The sequence below is a fragment of the Callorhinus ursinus genome, unplaced genomic scaffold (genome assembly GCF_003265705.2).
Source record: "Callorhinus ursinus isolate GAN/ISIS: 27379988/994484 unplaced genomic scaffold, GSC_fseal_2.0 scaffold22, whole genome shotgun sequence".
Taxonomy (NCBI): domain Eukaryota; kingdom Metazoa; phylum Chordata; class Mammalia; order Carnivora; family Otariidae; genus Callorhinus; species Callorhinus ursinus.
Window position 1 is genome coordinate 26,596,327 of NW_027397084.1, and position 14,885 is coordinate 26,611,211.

A 14,885-nucleotide genomic window follows, 5' to 3' on the forward strand; every position below is an offset into this window, starting at 1 on the left:
CATAACCTGAGCCGAAGGCAGACGCTTAACGACTGAGCCACCCAGGCTCCCCTGGAAATGACTTTTAAACTTTGCCTGTCTCAATCACCATACCTATAAGACCGGAAATAATTATACTGTCCAGGATTGTAGTGGTTAAAAATAAATGGTTACAATGGACTTTGCAAATACTGTATGTGGCATTATCACTTCCTTATAATAATTACTTAATATATATTATTTTACTATAGTCATTCCATTGTTCCACTCTGAACAAACTCATCAATTTTTTTTATTTTTTAAAAATATTTTATTTACTTATTTGACAGAGAGAGAGAGAGATCACAAGTAGGCAGACAGGCAGGCAGAGGGAGAGGGAGAAGCAGACTCCCCGCTGAGCATGGAGCCTGATGCAGGGCTTGATCCCAGGACACTGGGATCATGACCTGAGCCGAAGGCAGATGTTTAACCGAATGAGCTACCCAGGCGCCCCAAACTCATCAATGTTTAATGTAAACATTTTCTTTTTCTTTTTTTTTAAGATTGTATTTATTTATTTGACACAGAGAGAGAGAGAGCACAAGCAGGGGGAGCAGCAGAAGGAGAGGGAGAAGCAGGCTCCCCACTGAGCAGGGAACCCAACGTGGGACTCAATCCCAGCACCCTGGGATCATGACCTGAGCTGAAGGCAGATGCTTAACTGACTGAGCCACTCAGGTGCCTCCAAATTAAGTTTGCTTCCATCAGATTCTTCCTATGGTTGAAAATATTTTATTCTGACACTAAACTTCAGCAGTCAAATGAAGCAAATGAGAGCCAGCCAGCAGAAGGAATCTATTATTAGATTCCTAACCTGAAGCAAAAGTTGTCTGCAGAAACCCTCTTTAGATGTGCTCATGTTCACTGTGTGACAGGAGTGTGGAAGAACATAAAAAAGCATGCAGCTACAGAATGGAACCTGGGAGCCTTCAGGGTCAGAATGCTTAATTGGAATTAGAAGACAGGACTCTATGAAACTGGAAGAAATGCATTTTGTCTTGGTTAATTATAAAATAAAACAATAGTACAGGAATACTTTGCTCACGCAACATTTTGTATGGCAAAAATGGCCACAGGAGTTCATAAGGTGAGCCCAGGAGAGGACTCAGGCACGGCTGGCTCACCTCCTCGCTTAGGTGTCATTTCATACACTGCATTCCCAGAGGGATCCTCTCCATCACATCTAAAAATGTTCCCTGTTATAACCCCTTCTTTGTTTCCTTCTTAAAGCTTATTGCAACATGTAATTATCTTATTCATTTGGCTACTATTTCGGCATTGTCTCTACTAGAATGTACATTTCATGAAAACAAAAATCTTGTCTGATTTTTTTTTTTTTACCATGGTATCTGGTGTCTGACACATAGTAGATGGTTAATAAACATTTGTTGAATGAATGAAGAGGAAATCTGGGCCTGCAATCTGCTTCTCCTCAAGTAAATTTATTCCACTGACACATGTATGCTATATCCAGTTTGAGAATTAACCAATCAACCATAAAAACCTTTCTTTAGTATTACAAATCATTCCAAAATTCTTATGTTTTCCAGTAGCCCTTCTAATGTGCCCTGGTCTTTTTCTTGTTTGAGTTTGGACTTGCACTATGTTTTCTTGCTTGATTTTTTTTTTTTTAAGTAGGCTCCATACCCACCATGGGCTTGAACTCACAACCCTGAGATCAAGAGTGACATGCTCTACCAATTGAGCCAGCCAGGTGAGCCATTCTTGCTTAATTTTTTTAGGTTTGCCTACGAGTGACAGGTCAACCCCAGCCCTGGTAAGGGCAAGGAACATCCCTAGACGTCACTGTCCTGATATCTGCTTAGCAAATAGAGAATAACATTTTCATGTGACCTAAAAAAAAAAAGGAGTTGATTGCACCCATAACTGAGATTGGTTTAGAAACAAGTAGAAGGTGGTAAGGGCTGAGGGAGCTCGTTGAGAACAAAGACATGTCCCTATTTCTTCATCTATCCCCCCAACCTCTTCATCGATCATCCCTTCTTTCAGCAATCATAGCATTTACTAAGCTCAGACTTATACCAGAATTGTTCTAAATATTTTATGCATGTTCATTAAATTAATCATTACGGTTACCCTAAGTGTTCGTACTGTTATAATACCCAGTTTATAAATAAGAAAACTGATAACCATTTCTTAAGCATTATTGCTCAGTGGTCTTTGAGAAGGAGCTGACAATCCTTTGAGTCACATAGATAATGTGACAAAAATGATGATAATTTTCTAAATCATTTTTGACATATGTCATCATGATGAAACAGTATTTAAGCAAAATTACATACTGTCCTAGAATTAGAGGAAGTGTTGCATAAAATACATGTTAGGACAAAGTCAGTGCTAAGCAGGAGAAATGAGCCAAGTGCTGTGCTGCAGGGAGGAAGCCAGAGGAGTGGGAAGAGCATGGCATTGGGCTGGAGAGATCTGGGATTGAATCAGGTCTCTATTCCTCCTGAGCTCTGTGATCTTGGGCCGGGTGCATTAGCACCAGTGTTTATACCTGTGAAAGGAAAGTAACAAAGCCTCTAGTGGTCTTTCCTGAATTCCCCAGACTGGGCTAAGTGCCCTCCTCTGTGCTTCTCCATCACCTTTAGCAATGCTTGCATATCATTTGCCACATTGAAAGTACTTTTGATAGGACCATCTCTTCCTTACATTATAAATTCCTCAGGACAACAGTGTCTGAGGATGTTCTCTGCTCCCAACAGGGCTTGGGTGAACCCCTCACTTTAGCTAAATTTGACTGTCTCCTCTCTCTCACTCTCTCTAAAAAAGCAAAAACATAACCCCCCCAACTCCCACAAGTCGTTGCACATTTAGCTATTCTTGAATTATTTTTTGCAGTTATCTAAGTAAGCATGGAATCGGACCTCTGAGGTTACGAGCAAGGGGGCTCCTTTGAGAAGTAAAAAGATAGGGACACCGGGTGGCTCAGTCGGTGAAGCCTCTGCCTTTGGCTCAGGTCATGATCCCAGGGTCCGGGGATGGAGTCCCGCATCGGGCTCCCTTCTCAGAGGGGAGCTTGCTTTTCCCACTTCCCCTCCTCCTGCTCGTGCATGCTCTCTCTCTCTTTCTCTCTGACAAATAAATTAAATCTTAAAAAAAAAAGTAAAAAGATAGATTACTGAATTGAAAAACAACCAAAATATACATATAGTAGTGTAGAAAAGGTATACAAAATCAAGCTGAAAATTGCAAACAAGATACAAAAGTATGTGGTCACATCACTTAAGAGGTTCTAATGGACAGGATTAGCAATTGTAAAACTCTACTAAATTATAGTCACTAATTTTTGCCTTTGTTGAAAAAAAATTTTGAAGTCCAAGGTTAAACTCTTAAAGCTACAGAGAGTTCCTTCTATACTGCCCAACCAGAAATAAGGGGAAACATTTCCATCAGATAGAATGCACAGCTGATTGTTGGAGAATCAGAACATGGTCTTACTACAATACGATGTAAAGCACAGATTACTGAAATGCAAATGTCTGCATGAAATAACTGATCTCAACATAAATGGGGTGCTTTGTTCTGGCTTATGGTTATTCCTGTGTTGTCTTTTTGGGATTTATAAGTGACCCCGAATATTGTTTAAAGATTTCAGTGAGAGCGAATAAAAGCACTTGACATTGCACATATTGAAATAATATTTTTTTTTTACCCAAAACAATACTTTTCTCATGGAAGGCTGCTTTAACGCTAGAAGCAAATCAACACAGAATGATCATTTACAGAGACTGGAGAAGGTAGAGCCTCCAGGAAATGGGTAAGTCCTTACACCATCTTCAGGGACCCGAGTTTCTTTTACTCTACACATACCATAATTAGTTATATAGGTGGCTATTTTTAGAGTCAGGCTCTCCTGTTACAAAAGGATTTTCTTTTTTATGAATGCGTTCTGTCCTTGACTTTTTTTTTTTTTAAGATTTTATTTCTTTATTTGACAGAGGGAGACACAGCGAGAGACGGAACACAAGCAGGGGGAGTGGGAAAGGGAGAAGCAGTCTTCCTGCCAAGCAGGAGCCCGATGTAGGGCTCGATCCCAGGACCCCGGGATCATGACCTGAGCTGAAGGCAGGCGATTCATGACTGAGCCACCCAGGTGCCCCAGTCCTTAACTCTCTTACCCAGCATTGACAAACAGGCCCAGGAAGGACTGTGTCCTACAACACAGGGTTTGCAAATTTGGACTCCCTACTGGATTACGTTAAGGTTTGCACATAGTTCATCATGACATATGTGTCAGCTTCAATTGGTGATGTGACCATGCTTATTTTTTAAGGACTTCTTTTTTTTTTGGAGCAGTTGTTGTTGTTTTAGGTTCACGGTAAAATTGAGCAGAAGGTACAGAGATTTCCCATATATGGTCCCCTCCCACGCACAGCCTCCCCCAATATCAGCATCCCCCACCAGAGGGGCACATTTGCTACAATTGATGAACCTACACTGACACATAATTACCACCCAAAGTCCATAGTTTAATTAGGGTTCATTCTTGGTGTTACACATTCCATGGGTTTGGACAAATGTATAATGACATATATCTACCATGATGGTATCCTACAGAGTAGTTTCCCCGCCCTAAAAATCCTCTCTGCTTTGCCTATTCATTCCTCCTTCCTTCCAACCCCTGGCAAGCTCTGATTTTTTTTTACGGCCTCCATAGTTTTGCCTTTTCCAGAATGTCATAGTTAAAATCATACAGTATGTAGCCTTTTCAGATTGGCTTCATTCACTTAATGTGAATTTAAGTTTTTCCATGTTCTTTCATGGCTTCATGGCTCATTTCTTTTTAGGGAAATTATATTTCATTGTCTGGATGTACCACAGTTTATTTATCCATTCACTATCTGAAGGACATCTTAGTTTCTTCCAAGTTTTGGCAGACGATGCTCTTTGGACTGAAAAATAAGTAATGCAAGGAAGCAACATTAGAGATTTAAAAAAATATTTTGGGTCTCTGAGGTAAAAAATAACAGTTAATACAAGTAGATTTGAAAAGATATTCTGCCAAACTCAGGAGAATTTTGAGACTCTTCCAAAATAGATATTTATATCTAGAAACAACACTTGCTTAATCAGCAAGTAGGTGTGTCTTTAAGTACAAAGATCAGTATTAAGTTACATTGCTAGACTGTTTTGATAATGCTTAATAAACAAAGGGAGACTACAATGGTAGATTGTTACTTGACTCTAAATTTGTTGAATATAAAAGAAATACAAAAAAAAAAAGAAAGGAAGAAAAAGAAATACCAATGGGCAAGGAAAGTTATTAAAAGAGTGAGAATATATGGTAAGAGAGAGAATACGGGGAAGTAGGGACTCTTGGTGGGACTGAGAATCAGTGCAGTCTTTTTCTGAAGGTAATTTGAAAGACTTTTCTAAAAAATTTTTTAAAAGATTTTATTTATTGGGGCGCCTGGGTGGCTCAGTCGGTTAAGCGACTGCCTTCAGCTCAGGTCATGATCCCAGGATCCTGGGATCAAGCCCCGCATCGGGCTCCCTACTCAGCAGAAAGCCTGCTTCTCCCTTTCCCTCTGCCTGCCCCTCTGCCTACCTGTGCTCTCTGCCTCTCTGTCAAATAAATAAATTTAAAAAAATCTTAAAAAAAAAAAGATTTTATTTATTTATTTGACACAGAGAGAGATAGCGAGAGCGGGAACACAAGCAGGGGAGTGGGAGAGGGAGAAGCAGGCTTCCCGCCGAGCAGGGAGCCTGGGATCATGACCTGAGCCTAAGGCAGACGTTTAACTGCTGAGCCACCCAGTTGCATATCTTTTGATGAAGTTTCTACAGATTTGTCCTATAAAAAAATACACAAGTGCTACATGGAAAGATGCTGACAATATATTAAATGAAGAAAACAATTTGCAATAATAGCAGTGATCCCTTTAAATATAGACTTGTATAAAACCAAAATTATCTGGAAGGGTATCTCCAAAATGTGTTAAGTGATTACCTCCTGCGAAGTGGGATTTGGGTTTTACTAGTTTTCTATTACTGTGTAACAAATTACCAAATTCAGGGACAGAAACTAACACCTAGTGGGCATTATTTTATGGTTTCTTTTCTTTTTTTTTAAAGATTTTATTTATTTATTTGAGAGAGAGAGAATGAGAGATAGAGAGCACGAGAGGGAAGAGGGTCCGAGGGAGAAGCAGACTCCCTGCTGAGCAGGGAGCCCGATGCGGGACTCAATCCCGGGACTCCAGGATCATGACCTGAGCCGAAGGCAGTCGCTCAACCAACTGAGCCACCCAGGCACCCTATTTTATGGTTTCTATAGGTTAGAAGTCAGGCCCAGGGTGCCTTGGTTCTCTGTGCAGAGAATCACAAGGCTGAAATCAAATTGTCACCCAGGTGGAGTTCTCATGTGGAATCCACTTCCAAGCTCATTCAAGCTGGCTGCAATACTGTGATTTATAGTAACAAATATATATTTGATCTCCATTGCATTTCTATCACAGACTTCTTAAAACCCTTGGAATTTCCTAAGTGATGAGACCAGTAAGGATGTCTTTCATTATGTTAATGAGGTAACTTTTGGACCCCACCTCTGGGTGGGGGCTCGTTGCCAAGAGAACCAACCACGTGTTTAGAGGTTGGAACTTTTAGTCCACCGCCCTGACCTTCGGAGAAGGGAGAGGGGCTGGAGGTTAAATCAATCACCAATGGCTGAGGGTTTAATCAGTTGTGTCTATGTAATGAGGCGTCCATAAAAACCTAGAAGGACAGGTTTCAGAGTTTCCCAGTTCATGTAAATTTGGGGACAGTGGTGCACCTGGAGAGAGTATGGAAGCTCTGCATCCTTTCCCTATTCCTTGTCCTTAGCATCTCTTCCATCTAGTTCTTCCTGAGTTGTATCCTTTTATAATAAACTGGTAATCCTTTAATATGTTTCTCTGAGTTTTGTGAGCCCTTCTAGCAAATTGATGGAACCCAAAGAGGGGGTGGGGGTTGTTGGAACCTCCAATCTATAACCATGGGTCAGAAGCAGAGGTGGTAACCTGGGCTTGGGACTGGCATCTCAAGTTGGGGGGTATAGTCTTGTAGGAATGGGCCCCTAACCTGTGGGATTTGATGCTACTTCAGGGTACAGTACATACACAATATATATATTGTGTCAGAATTGAGTTGTGGGGTGCCTGGCTGGCTCAGTCTGTAGAGCATAAGACTCTTGATCTCAGGGTTGTGAGTTCAAACCCCACATTGGGCATAGAGCTCAGTTTAAAAAAAAAAAGTGGGTGGGGCGCCTGGCTGGCTGAGTCAGTGGAGCTCGCAACTATTTTTTCTTTTATTATTATTTATTTGAGAAAGAGGGAGATAGTGAGTGAGAAGGAGAGGGAGAGAGAATCTGAGCACAGAGCCCGACACAGGGCTCCATTTCACAACCGGGAGATCATGACCTGAGCCAAAACCAAAAGTCAGGCGCTTAACCAACTGAGCCACCCACGTGCCCCACAGCATGTAACTTTTTTTTTTTAAAGATTTTATTTATTTATTTGCCAGAGAGAGACACAGCTAGAGAGGGAACACAAGCAGGGGGAGGGGGAGAGGGAGAAGCAGGCTGCCCGCTGAGCAGGGAGCCCGGATCGGGGCTTTGTGTTCAAGCCCCATGTTGGGTGTAGAGATTGCTTAAAAAAATCTTAAGAAAAAAAAAAAAGAATTGAGTAGGACAGATCTCCTGCTGGTGTCTGAGAATTGCTTGGTGGTGTGGGGAAACTACACCCCACCCCCTACCCCCATGGGAATTGGCAACCAGACTCATTACTGGCAGAATTCCGTTCCTTGTAGTTTAAAACTGAGGTTCCATTTCCTTGCTGCCAGTCAGTGAGGGCTGCTTGCTCTTAGCTCCCAGAAGCTGTCTGCATTCTTTGTCAGGCGGTCTCTTCCATCAGGTGTGCCTAATCCTTCTCATCTTGCAAACTTCTCATTTCCTCTTCTGCCATCAGCCAGAGAAAACTTTGATTTTAAAGGACTCATGTGATTAGGTCCAACTCAGGTAATCTATGCTGAGGTTGACTATCATGAGTAAAATCCCTCCTATCACCGTTCTTGCACCTCAGGGACATGCACACCAAGGAGCCAGGAAATCTTGGGGGTCATCTAAAGAATTTTGCTCTCCACAGGGGTGGAGGTAAAAGGAGGAGTATTTTCATTTTGTGCTTTATACATATTTGTAATGTTTGAATTTGGAGGGAAAGAATATGCATCACCTTTTGTACTTCGAAATGTCTGGAAGGATATACCCTAATATTTTAACAATGGTTAGTAGGAATAAGATTTTTTTAAGATTTTATTTATTTATTTGAGAGAGAGAGAATGAGAGATAGAGAGCACGAGAGGGAAGAGGGTCAGAGGGAGAAGCAGACCCCCTGCTGAGCAGGGAGCCCGATGCTGGACTCGATCCTGGGACTCCAGGATCATGACCTGAGCCGAAGGCAGTCGCTTAACCAACTGAGCCACCCAGGCGCCCAGGAATAAGATTTTTTTTAAAGGTTTTATTTCAAAGTAATATCTATACCCAATGTGGGGCTCAGACTTATAACCCTGAGATCAAGGGTTGCATGTTCCGCTGACTGAGCCAGCCAGGTATTCCCTAAAGTTTTATTATTTTGTAATTTTTAATTTTTTTTAAAGTAAGCTCTATGCCCAATGTGGGGGCTTGAACTCATGACCCTGAGATTAAGAGTCACATGCTCTACCAGCTGAGTCAGCCAGACATCCCCAGGAATAAGAATTTTTTTTTAAGATTTTATTTATTTATTCATGAGAGATAGCGAGAGAGAGAGAGAGAGGCAGAGGGAGGAGCAGGCTCCCCGCTGAACAGGGAACCCAATACGGGACTCGATCCCAGGACTCTGGGATCATGACCTGAGCCGAAGGCAGATGCTTAACCATCTGAGCCACCCAGGCGCCCAGGAATAAGATTTTTTTAACATAACCATAAGGTAACCAACTTTTTTTTTTTTTAAGATTTTATTTATTTATACATGAGAGACAGAGGCAGAGGGAGAAGCAGGCTCCCTGCGGAGCAGAGAGCCCGATGTGGGTCTCGATCCCAGGGCTTGGGATCATGACCTGAGCCGAAGGCAGACGCTTAACCGACTAAGCCACCCAGGTGTCCGGGGAACCAACTTTTTATCATATAAAAATATAAGAATATATAGGATAAATATAAGAATATAAAGTTTTCCATTTTAAAATTTAAAAAAATTCATGCAAGTCATAGACCAAAACAGCTAGCAGAGTTTGTACTGATGCCATTTTGGCTAATGATAGTTCTTTGCCGTGGTTGTAAATATACGTCCTAATAATGCAGCATGGCCAAGATGTGAAACTGTGAATGCATTTGAGAAGAGTGTAGATAAATTCCTGGATGATAGACACACAGATTATCAGGAGCACTGCAAGTAGGTAGCATCAGGGGAGAAAACACCATCTGAGGATTTAGGTTACCGGGTCCTCTGACTGGCTGGAAGCAGGTCTCACACTTCTCCTGTAGCTCTTGCCTCTCGTCTGTAAAATGAGGGCTTTAGAGCAGATGAACCCTAAGATCCATGTGTTTTGTTCAGTCTTTTTGAGATTGGTACCATAGTTTCTAACAAAACTCTCCTGGTGTTACCGTCCTAAATAAACACAAGCTGGATTATCAGCTTGATGCCGAGAGGCAGGTTTTATGTCCTTTTGAATTATCAGCATGTTCCCAGAAAGGAAGGGTTGACACTGGATTAATCTGGGAAAACAAAGTACAAATACAAAATTTGGGGGCGCCTGGGTGGCTCAGTCGGTTAAGTGTCTGCCTATGGCTCAGGTCATGATCCCGGGGGTCCTGGGATCTAGCCCTGAATTAGGCTCCTGGCTCAGCGGGGAGTCTGCTTCTCCCTCTGCCCCTCCCCCTGCCTGTGCTCGTGCTAGCTCTCTGTCTCAAATAAATAAATAAATAAAATCTCAAAATAAAAAAAGTTAAAAACAAACAAACAAAATGTTACTGAAAACCAGAATGAGCAAGTCAGGCAGGAAGAACTACAGGACTTTGGAAGGTGGCAAGGGAAGGATTCTCTCATAGGAGCCTTCACAATTTAGAGGTCTGAAGAATAAAAATATTTTTCATCCCATCCAAAGAAAACAGGCTTCTCCTCAGAGTCAACACCGAGTAACTCACTCCTGATCAGAAAGAGGGAATGTGAAGAAAAGAAAAAGAAAGAGGGGCGCCTGGGTGGCTCAGTCGTTAAGTGTCTGCCTTCAGCTCAGGTCATGATCCCAGGGTCCTGGGATCGAGCCCCGAATTGGGCTCCCTGCTCAGCGGGAAGCCTGCTTCTCCCTCTCCCACTCCCCCTGCCTGTGTTCCCTCTCTCGCTGTGTCTCTCTCTGTCAAATAAATAAATAAAATCTTTAAAAAAAAAGGAAAAAGGAAGAAAGAATGTGTTTGGGTCATTTCATATTTGTTATATGTAGGTCAGAGAGCAAAATCCCTAAGTTCAGGGTAACACACAGCAAAAACAAACTGCTAAACTAGATTGATTTTGTATTTTCTGTTCTTTTCCAGCAGGTCTTTGTTTCCTGAAAGGAAGGGCTGATGCTGATTAATCGAGAAAACAAATTTGGAATGATAAAGTACTTCCCCTGGGATCAAGCCCAGCATCGGGCTCCCTGCTCCGCGGGAAGTCTGCTTCTCCCTCTCCCACTCCCCCTTGTGTTCCCTCTCTTGTCAAATAAATAAAATCTTAAAAAAAATACAAACAAATTAAAAACAAACAAAAAACAAATTGGGGTACACCACCCCAAAGTTTCTGATTCAGTAGGTCTCAGGTGGGGGCTTGAAAATTTGTATTTCTAACAAGTTCCCAGGCGATGCTGATGCTGTGGGTCCAGGGACCATACTTTGAGAACTCCTCGGGTTGATCATATGGGATGTCCAGGGAAGTCTTCTCTGATACTATGACATATACACAGAGACCCAAAGGAACAAGCCATGTGGGGAAGAGCCAGAGCATTCCTTGTAGACAACAGAAAGTGGCAGCCCCTTGGAGTCTTTGAGAACTGGTAAAGGGGCCAGGGTGGCTAGGATGGCAGTAGGGAGGGGAGGAAAAGAAGATCATATGGGCTTGATGGCTAACCCAAGGACTTTGCTTTTTATCCCAAATGAGGCAGAGACAGGAAAGGATTTTGAGTGGAGGAATGATACGGTCTGTGTTAAAAGTGTTAGGCAAGGGCGCCTGGGTGGCTCAGTTGGTTAAGCGACTGCCTTCGGCTCAGGTCATGATCCTGGAGTCCCGGGATCGAGTCCCGTATCGGGCTCCCTGCTCAGCAGGGAGTCTGCTTCTCCCTCTGACCCTCTTCCTTCTCATGCTTTCTATCTCTCATTCTCTCTCTCTCTCAAATATCTCTCCCAAATAAATAAATAAAATCTTTAAAAAAAAAAAAAGTGTTAGGCAAATGTAAGGTATGGCTCTCTGTAGCAATAATGATGACTTTTAGCACCTTGTGATAGAATTCATACTTGTTTCTTCTTGCAGATTGATAAATGCATGGCAAGGAAAGCAAGGAAGGCCTGAAATTGTTTGACAATTATTATAGACTCCAAAAATTCATCACCACTTCCACTATGTGAGGATGCAATGCGAGGATGGTCATCTATGAGCCAGGGAGCGGGCCCTCACCAGATACCAGATCTGCTGGCCCTTTCATCTTGCACTACCAGCCACCCCACCTGCAAGAAATTTCTTTGATTTACAAGGCACCCAATTACGGTATACTGTTACAGCAGCCTGACCTGACGAATACAACTTATTGAATTTCCTATTTTGAATACTATTTATACAACCTGTTAAATTGAATGTTAATAAACAGTTACATTATGCCTCAAAATAGTTTACTTTCCTGTGGTCCATTAGAAAATCTACAAAGGTAGGGGCCATCTGTGTGGACAGTATTTCACACACACATAGTCTTATTCACAGTTGTTTCTGAATCCTCTGTGCTTCATATTCTATGAGGCATAGTAGGCCCTCAATTATTTTTTTTTAAGATTGTATTTATTTATTTGACAGAGAGAGAGACAGTGAGAGAGGGAACACAAGCAGGGGGAGCGGGAGAGGGAGAAGCAGGCTTCCCGCCAAGCAGGGAGCCCGATGTGGGCCTCGATCCTAGGACCCCAGGATCATGACCCGAGCCGAAGGCACACGCTTAACTGACTGAGCCACCCAGGCGCCCCATCCCTCAATTATTTTTTGAAAGATGAATGAATGAGGGGCGCCTGGGTGGCTCAGTCGGTTAAGCTGCTGCCTTCTGCTCAGGTCACGATCCCAGGGTCCTGGGATCGAGCCCCACATCGGGCTCCCTGCTCCTCCCTCTCCCTCTGCCTGCCTCTCCCCATGCTTGTGCTCTCTCTCTGTCAAATAAAGAAATAAAATCTTTTTTTAAAAAGTTAAAGCCTTGAACAAAATACTAACATGTTTCTTTCCTTTTTTTTTTTTTAAGAGTGGAGGAGCAGAGAGGGACAAGCTAACTCTGCATTGAGCATGGAGCCCCATGTGGGTCTCCATCCTATGACCCCAAGATCATGGCCCAAGCTGAAACCAAGAGTCAGACACTCAACCGACTGACAATACTAGGCGCTCCGACACTAACATGTTTCTAACAGCTCAAGGTCAAATCCTTAGGATGACCTTACCTCCCCCTTGAAGTGCCTGACGGAGAAAACTCAAGTCTGCTAAGAGAGTTTACTATTTGTTCCAGCCAGCACCTGAAGATAAGTCCCCTGTCTCCTGGCCTCTATGGATGGGTAGGAGCCTAGCTTTCATAAGAGTCAGTTAGCAAAGCCAGAGGGGTTTCACATAGACAACCCCCTTTCCTACATTTTGTAATTTTTCACTTCTCTGACTCTGCTGAATCTTCATTCACACCACTCCCTATTCCTTCATTCTCCCTTTAAAACACTCAGTCACCTTTGTACAAGTTCAGGTTGAATTCAGTTCACATTGAGCTGTTTCACACTGAGCTCTTTCTGATTGCAATGGTATATCACTGATTAAAATCTGTCCTTACCATTTTAATTAGTGTCCAGCTTTGTTCATCTTTGGCAATATGTGCACAAAATATACATTATCTCACATATGCAGTTAATTTGATTTATACATCGGGCATTCAGTCATTTTTAGTGACATTTTAAATCATGATTATGTTGCTAGAAATCATATGATCAGTTTTTTTTTTTTTTTTTAAAGATTTTATTTATTTATTTGACACAGACAGAGACACAGCGAGAGAGGGAACACAAGCAGGGGGAATGGGAGAGGGAGAAGCAGGCTTCCCGCGGAGCAGGGAGCCCGATGTGGGGCTTGAACCCAGGACCCTGGGATCATGACCTGAGCCGAAGGCAGACGATTAACGACTGAGCCACCCAGGCGCCCCCATATGATCAGTTTTGAGTTCCCAAAGCTGAAATAACCTCTTTCTATGACACAATAGTAAAAAAGAAATTTTTAGAATCCAGGAGGGAGAAGAGGGTATCATTCACATTGCTCTGACAACTACTTTGTTTCTCCAAGTTCCTGATTTATTTATTGTGTGCTTTTTTGGTTTCATTTTTTTTTGGCCTGTATTTGATTTGTTTTATAGTTTGTGGTTATAAAGTTTGAGTTTGAGAATTTAAGAGTAATTGATTACTACCTCAAATAGGACAAAAATACCCACAAAGAATGAGTTTGAAGAGGTCAAATATCTTGTCTCCCTTCTGTGCTGCACACAAAGCATAGGGTCTGGTACTTTCCTCATAGAAAATGATTAAATTTTTGAAATGGTCCAGAGAGAGCTTTTTTAGGGGTGGGGTAAGTTTATTGTGGTAAAATATATATAACATGGTATTTTTCATTTTAACTATTCATAAGTATACAATTCAGTGGCATTGAATACATCCACAATGTTGGGTAACCATCCACTATACTTAAAAGTTTTTTATCATCCCCCAACAAAAACTCTGTACCTGTTAAACAACAATTCCCGCTCCGTCTCTCTCTAGGCCCTGGTAACCTCTATTCTTTCTACCTGAGAGAGCATTTTAAATACAATATTCTTATTTTTCTTTAACTTTATTATTTTTAGCAATCTCTGCACCCAATGTGGGGCTTGAAATTATGACCCTGAGATCAAGAATTATATGCTCTTCTGACTGAGCCAGCCAGGTGCTCCTTAAACACTAGATTCTTAAAATTTAAGTTTTAAAGCTGTTCAGGAAAGCATTTTTATGTACCTTAGCCTTAGGGATAAACCTGACACTTACCAAGCCTTTTAAACACTGTATTCTGACGTCAGAGCTGGCAAAATGGCTATGCATGAGATACGTATCACAGTCGGCCTTTGGTCTTCAATCCTGGTTCCTGACACAGCTTCTAAATCTCTTGGGATTTCCTGGGTGATAGGACTGTTTTCTGCTCTAATGAGGCAACACGTGGTGGGCTCCTGGATAGCTTCAGGATGGAAGCTGGTCACCAGAAAGCCCAAAGCACGATTAGAAAGTGGCGCTTTTAGCCCCACCCCCATCTGGGAAGGGGAGAGGAACTGGAGATTGAGTTAATGATTGATCATCGATTGTTGTGATGAAGTCTCCAAGAAGTAAGAGGTTTGGAGAGCTTCTGAGTTGTTGAACACATGGAAGTGCTGGGTGGATGGCAGTCTGGAGAGGATATGGAAGTTCCTCTCCCTTTCTCCAGACCTTGCTCTATGAATCTCTTTATCTGGCTGTTCATCTGTATTTTTTATCATAGCGTTTATAATAAACCAATATACTGGGGCACCTGGGTGGCTTGGTTGATTGGGCGTCTGCCTTTGGCTCAGGTCATAATCTCAGG

At 42.2% G+C, this 14,885-nt stretch overlaps 2 long non-coding RNA genes across 3 annotated transcripts in view; one reads left to right on the forward strand and one right to left on the reverse strand.

Moving 5' to 3' along the window:
* The window catches only part of LOC141374818 (uncharacterized), a 23,295-nt gene extending 12,573 nt beyond the window's left edge, over positions 1–10,722 (forward strand). The window contains exons 2-4 of one of the 2 annotated variants that reach the window (XR_012381953.1): positions 1,657–1,732; positions 3,721–3,799; positions 10,583–10,722. This is a non-coding gene — a long non-coding RNA (uncharacterized lncRNA). Of the gene's footprint in view, positions 1–1,653; positions 1,733–3,720; positions 3,800–10,582 lie in introns of both variants that reach the window. The other variant, XR_012381954.1, reaches the window with a different exon arrangement.
* LOC141374819 (uncharacterized) lies at positions 4,872–14,329 on the reverse strand. The gene is made up of 3 exons (XR_012381955.1): positions 14,318–14,329; positions 5,762–5,836; positions 4,872–4,934 (listed from the first exon to the last, which is right to left on the reverse strand). It is a non-coding gene; the product is annotated as an uncharacterized lncRNA (long non-coding RNA).
* Between the last annotated feature and the right edge of the window lie 556 nt (positions 14,330–14,885).